Below are 7,220 nucleotides of genomic sequence, written 5' to 3'. Positions count from 1 at the left end.
ATTAAAAATGAGGCTTAATTCCCCCTGTTGAAAATAAGGAAAGAGGCTTCTTGTAAGTACATTCTCTCTTTGAAATGTGTATAAATCCTTTTGAATACTAGATAGACCTTTTGTCAGCTGTATTAAGTAGGAATGCCTTTTTCAAAGACCTAAGAACCATCTCTTTGAAATATAAATATCTAGAGAGATAACACCTCTATCTATCTCCCACTTTCTGTGGGAATGTATTAACCTGACTTCAGTGGACTCCTTGATCCAAGTTGTAAAACTACCTTCTTTCATAAACAGAAGAGTTTGAGTTTGTTTTGTTTTGTCCTCTGGATAAAATTAATTAGTTGATATGCATGGTCACTCCAACTATCAGGTAGTTAAGATAAATGATTTGTGACAATTGGTGCCCTCAAGTTCTTTTACTTGAGGGCTACTTATTGTTTACCTTGAGAATATTTATGTAATGGACTGTATTTGCTTGGCTCTATAAGGGGATAAGATTTGTTTGTCTTTGAAATCTCTTAGTGGATAGCCTGTGATTAAATAAAATTCATATTTTATGGCAAGACTGTAACAGGGAAAAGCTAAATCAGACTCCATGTTCCATCTGTTTCTTTGACTTTAACCTTTGTTTTTCGTTCTTTTGTTATTATAATCACACATAATGGCCTGCCTCAGGGAACCCTGCCCTTCTGCCTGAATGTTAAAGTGTCTCTGTTCAGCTCCCAGGGAGACAATCTGACCCCGCCCACCTGTGGATGGCTGCAAGAAAGAAGGAATTAACACATCCCCTCACCTACAGCTGGCCATTCCAGGGGATATTTGCAAAGTTTATGGCCTTTTTACTTTACTTCCTCATCTCCTCCCCCTCTCTGTGCTATAAAAGAAACTGACATCCAAACCCTGATAAGATGGTTTATCAGAGGCAGTAGTCTGCCATCTTCTCGGCCTGCTGGCTTTCTGAATAAAGTTGTATTTCTTGCCTCAATACCTTGTCTCCGATTCATTGGCCTGTTGTGTGATGAGCAGAGTAAGCTTGGACTTGGTAACAAGACAAGAAAAATTTTTCCTTGACCATTTGTGCCTCCTCCCTCCCCTTTAGTGTGTATTGTGCATCTGCATTAACTAGAACTCCTTAGGAGATAACATTCCTTCTTAATCTTGTAAAGAATCAGAATGATTCACTACTTGATATCTCCTTAGGAGATAAATTTCCTTCTTAGTCTTGCAAGGGGTCATGATGACCCATCTCTGTATGTTTAGATCTGGATTATGTAAACTGTCTGTATGTCATTTGACATATAACCCTTTGTCTCAAAAACTTACATAACTGTGCTTTGACCTCTAATGTATGGCACAGTCTTCAAAGCTTTCTGAAAGACTGTCTCCTGGGTTATAAACCTCAGGTTGGCTCAAATAAAAATTTTCCACTTTCTTTTTTTTTAATTTTGAATTTTATTTTATTTATTTTTTATGCAGCAGGTTCCACTTCTTTCTTAGATGGACTATTGATTTTTTTTTTTTTTTATTGACATCTGTGATGTGCATCACATTCTTGATTAATGCTTATTCAAGTATAAAACTTTTCTGTCTCTACTACCTTGGTGGAGATGTTTTCTGGGTTGGGAGAAGATTTTGTATTTTTAATTGTACTTCCTTGACACCTTCACCATAATGAAACTATTTTCCTCATAATTTTTTTCAAGTTGAATTTCTTTTTGCCCTCCAAACAGTCCAACTCTTGTGTACTTTACACCCTACTTAAGAGAAGTCCATTTCTTCAGACTATGGAAAACATGCTCCACCCATATTTTCTTCCACCATTTTCTTCCACACTGGCTCTTTGTGTGTGTTCACTCATAACAACCAGCACCTAAGGCTCTTTGTAGGTGGGTTCCACTTGCCAGAACTGCTTTGTCTACAACCCTGTAGAGCTAAGTCTTGGAATAATGTCCAACTCCCCAGGAGCAGCTTTAACCCATGACAGGTGGGTGTAAGGGTACAAATACTCTAACTTTCTGGCCACCTGATCAAGATAATTTTAAGGTGTGACCCACATTATGTCTGGATCTCTCCCACAGGATCAAGCCAAGAAGACTTTACTCAATATGGCATCCTTGGTTGGCCTCTTCTGATTGTCATTCACAGTCCCAATTTCCTACTTCCCTGTCAGTATTTCCTGGAAACATTCATAATTATAATTTATACAACTTCTCGTCTCAGGGTGTGGAGAACTTTACCTAAGAAATGTTCTTCACTTTCATTTCCAGTTTCAGCACCAAGACAAATTCTCTCTTGCCACACACAGTATTCTCACTAACTTCTCTTAGATGAGTGAAAACAGGTCCTTTGGAGAACCAGAAATAGAATTATCATCCCTTATATAGTTTCTATTTCAGTTTCATTCTTTTTGAGATTGTTAAAAGAAGATGAGATAAATGGTTAGTAGGCTTGAACTTTGAATGAAAATTGACATGGAGAATCCTGAAACAGAAAAAGGACTTTAGTAGGAAAATTGATGAGATTTGAATAAAGTCTATTAACTTAGTTAACAATATTGTACCATGATTTATTTTTTTCATTCTGATAATGGTACTGTGGTTATGTAAGATGACAATAGAGGATGTGTCATGAGGTATGTAAGAAAACTCTTGGTACTAAAATTTAGTTCAAAATTAAAAGTTTAAAATGATGAAGGATAAAAGTGGTGTGGGGTGCAAGAGGATGGTCACATCCAGGTCATGTCCAAGTCCCTAGGCCCGCTGAGTGTTGGTTCTTGGCTTTGCACAGGAAAGAATTCAAGAGTGAGCCATAGTAAAGTGAAAGAAGGTTTTCCAGGGAGATACACACTCTATAGACACAGTGTGGACCATCTTGGAAGGCAAGAGGCCATGGGAGAAACACACTCCACAGACAGTGTGGGCCACCTCGGAAGGTAAGAGAGGCCATGGGGGAAACACACCACACAGAGTGTGGGCCATCTCAGAAGGCAAGAGGCACCAGGGTATAGGGTTGTCAGTTTTTATAGGCTGGGTAACGTCATAGGCTAATGAATGGGAAAATTATTCCAACTATTTTGGGGAAGGGGGGATTTCCAAGAATTGTGCCACCACTCACTTTTTGGTCTTTTATGGTTGGCCTTGGCACAGTCATCGTGCTGGAGGGTGTGTCATTTAGATTGCTGATGTATTATAATGAGTGTATACTAAGGCTCGAGGTGTAGTGGAAGTCAATCATTCACCATCTTGGACCTTGTTGGGTCTAACGAGTTTATGTCATGTCCTCAATGGCTATGTTGTTCTTTTAAAGGTTGTACCCTGCTTCCTTCTTATCTCATTCCCCCTCAGAGATTTTATTCCCATAATCTTATGGGAAGAAGAGGGACAATGGTTTGCCTTCTGTAGCTTCTTCAGGGCTGAGTAAGGGCATCAACCCTGCCTGTCAGGGAGTAAAAATCTCTGTATGCCTGATCTAGGGTCTCCAGGGGCAGGACAGCTTCTTGTTTTGAGTCAGAGGGTGGTAAGGGCTGGAATCCTGGAATCCTCTCGTAGCCATCATCTTGATGTGGAACTGTTGTAATTGTTTCTGTAGCCTTCCTATGAATCTTCTTGAAGATGAAATACTTTTGTAACAGCATCACAGTACAACAATAACCATCTATAAATGACAAAAGACTTAAAAGTCATGGTTAAACATCTGATTACAGTGTAATTGATAAAGCTTGGTTACTGTTGTGACTTACAACATTTTAAGATAACAGCTAGAACTATAACGTTATACCAGGACATATCCAAATTCCAGAAACTTTATATAATTTCCTCATACCTTCTTTTGTTCAAAACCCACATTCTACTCACCTTAAACAACAGCGAACTGTCTCCTACACCAGTACTCTGTAGATTAGTAAACATAAATACCAATAATTTCTAAAAGCTTCTAAAAGCATGTGCTTTCAAAAAAAAAACAAAAAATCAAAAAACATGTGCTTTCTCATAGAGAGTATCTCAGGTGGTGCCAGACATATTTATCAATAGTCTTAAATACCTTTAGTTTCTCTGTTTATTAACTGAAGTCTAAGTATCCTATTTTATTTGGGAATGACTTAGCTATTCGATAAACTTCTAGCACTTAATTTAGAACAACTCTAAACTTCAAATAAATTTCCAAATATCTGGAGAGATTTTTCTTAGGTAGACATTTCTAAAATATAATTATTCCTAAAAGGTTCATCCAAAAGCTCTTATTTCACTTGCATTTAATTCACTTATAAAATTTCATCATACCAAGTTATTTCTCTTGCTGACAAATTTATAACAGATATAAAAAGGTCTTATTTGACCTCTAGTAAACCTAGGTACAACAGAAGTATTATATTTAACATTGATGACTCTAAAGACGTCTATATTAATCAAAACAACAAGCGTAATCTAATACCAGATATTAATTTAATACTTAATATTTTTTAGACCACGTGAAGCCGAAATTTACTCTGCTGGTTTTCTTCATATTTATGAGTATTTATGTACAAATCAAGGTTACCTATCTAGATGGTAAATCTTTTTTTTGTTAATATTTACAGAAAAGACACTTAGGATTTCTATTTATCCTTGACAAGTCAAGTTCTAAGTTATTTTACACTCTTTTTCAAAATTTGCATTTTAAAAGATGGCAGAGATAAGGGTTCCTGAGAAGACCAGGTAGAACAATTGCATCTAAAAGGCACAGGCAATTTACTCCTAAAATGACTTTTTCCCCCTTTGTTTAATACTTACAAGCCTCTTAAGATAAATAGGGAAGGTTTTGGGAGTGGTAAAAGGATTGGTGGGCTTTTGATTATTTTTAGAGCCACACCTCTGGCCCTGTAGATTTGTAAAACAAGAACAGTTTTGTTGTTTTTTTTTCAAAGAATTGGGTGGCTACCCCAATGATATTGAAGTATTGACATGCTCATTCACCTATGTTGGAATGTTTTATTTTTCCAAATTTCGCTTAGGGAGAGAAGGCCTCCCCCAAAATTCCTATAAGGTATGGTTAGTTTAGTTAAACCAGTGGCCTCCCATTTTGGTAATCTATTTACAGACAATTTTGGGGATCCTCCCCGGGTTTAAGTATATTTAAATTATGGCCCTCAGTCCGGCCTTTGATCTAAGGAGGCTTGCCTAAGGCCTCATGTGATCCCACTTTTAAAGGTAGCTGGACAATTTTTAGCCCAATTTTTTTTTTTTGATAGTAACAACATGTTTATTGTATCATCCAGCTGAGAATACAAGATACACAAAACACTTCTTAATTTAGGAGAATATGAAAACATCGGGCAATTCCTAGAGTACTACTACAAACACAGCCTTCACCTACAGTAAAAATCTAGCCATTCAGTCATTTTGGTCATCATCCCAGTCTTTCTTCCCACTTGGAGGCTTGGGCCCACCGGCTGGTTTTGCCATGATGATCTGGTCCACTCTAAGTACAGTGATAGCAGCATTAGTAGCCAGTTTGATAGCCCAGTATTTTCCCAGGTAAGTATCTAGAACACCAGCTTCCAACATGTCCTTTACAGCAGGAACTTCAGCCTCAATATCTAATCCAACATTTTTATTTCCTTCTTGATGTACTGCATAAAGTTTAGAGATTACTTCATTGGCCTTAACTCCAGAGTTTTCCGCCAGTGCCCGGGGAATAGCTTCAAATGCCTCAGCAAACTTCTTAATGGCATACTGTTCAAGTCCAGGACATATCTCTTCATACGATGTGATCTGTTTGGCTAACTCAATTTCTGTTGCTCCACCTCCGTAGCCCAATTTTTCATCCATTCCATTCCTACCCTGTAAGCACCCTCGACTTGAATTTTTTTAAGCATACATATTGGAAGCATTCATGGAATTACAGTGTTTGGATTTGTCCATTCAAAGGCAAAGAGATACTGGGAGTCTGGGTGCAGGGGAATGCAAAAAAAGAGACCTTTAGTTCTAGCACTGTGAACCAGTTTAACAGCCCATAGTTTAAAAACTTATTTGGGGTGTAATGGAGAAATACTCTGGCATGGGACTGAGAAAGCCTGCCCTGGCCAAGAGTAATCGTTTTTCCTGGTGGGTGCCTTTTCCTTGAGGGTCTCCAAATTGGACAGTGGACTGAAATTTAGTAAGCAATATCTTTCCAACAAGGGAATGGGGCACACAGGCATGAGCAGAAACTGATGTGCAAAGGTAAAATTTCCTAGCAAGCAGTTGAGGGGAGGGGTGAATCACTTGGTCTTGATCTTGGGTGGCCTTGGCCTGCAGTAGCTTGAAGCAGGATTTTGGTTCCTGGCCAGATAAGTCAGGCCTCAGCAATGAGAGCACTGAATCCTAACCACTAGACCAGTGGCCAGTGACAAGGCCCCATCCCTTTGGCTTTGTACAAATAAATTCCCACAAAGACAGAAAGTAGTGAACCAAGTAAAGTGTTTATTAGGAGGAAAAAGAGTACGTGTGAATAGGTGCACTCAGACGGACTCAGAGAAAGAGAGAGTCGCACCCTTGTGGTAGTTTGAATCACTTACATGGGGCATTTCTTCCAGGTTTCCTTTGGCCGATCATCTTGCTTTGCGTGGTTCTGAGTCCATATCTGGTTTATCTCAGGGTCCTCCCATGTGTGCACATGCATCTTTTAGCCAAGATGGATTATAGCAAAGAGGCCTATGGGTAGCTTGACATCACTCCGTTTTTGACCTCCAAGGAGCCTCTCTGCACATATATAGTTGGGAAGGTCTCCTTGACCTTGAGAATGAGAAATATGTGGTCTCTTTCTTTTATCTGGGCAGGGCTCGGCTCCTCTCTTGCTGCTGCTATTTTGGAGTATCTGTCCACACGGGACAAACTCCAGCTGCTCAGCCTGGGACCCATCTATCTCCTGCCTCAGTCTTGGGTTTTCCGTCAATTCCCATTATCATACAGGATTGGGAGGACAAAGGTCCAGAGAAATCAGTCAGCACAGAGTAGGCAGCCCCCATATCTAATAAGAAAATAACTTTCCTACCTACCACATCAAGGGTTACACGATGTTCTTTCAGAGAAATGACCAGGTGTCCTTTGGGAGCCAGGGATGGTCCTGGGCCCTGTCAGTCTTCAGTCCTTTCAGCCATCACTGGTTTGGGAGCCCTGAGTCCACTTTGGGACTAGGGGAAGTCCCGCTTCCAGTGGCCCTTTTGTTTGTATATCAGGCAGGGTGCTGGTAGACTTTTTCCATACAGG

The sequence above is a fragment of the Eschrichtius robustus genome, chromosome 15 (genome assembly GCF_028021215.1).
Source record: "Eschrichtius robustus isolate mEscRob2 chromosome 15, mEscRob2.pri, whole genome shotgun sequence".
Taxonomy (NCBI): Eukaryota; Metazoa; Chordata; class Mammalia; order Artiodactyla; family Eschrichtiidae; genus Eschrichtius; species Eschrichtius robustus.
Note: the sequence above shows the minus strand (reverse complement) of the source record.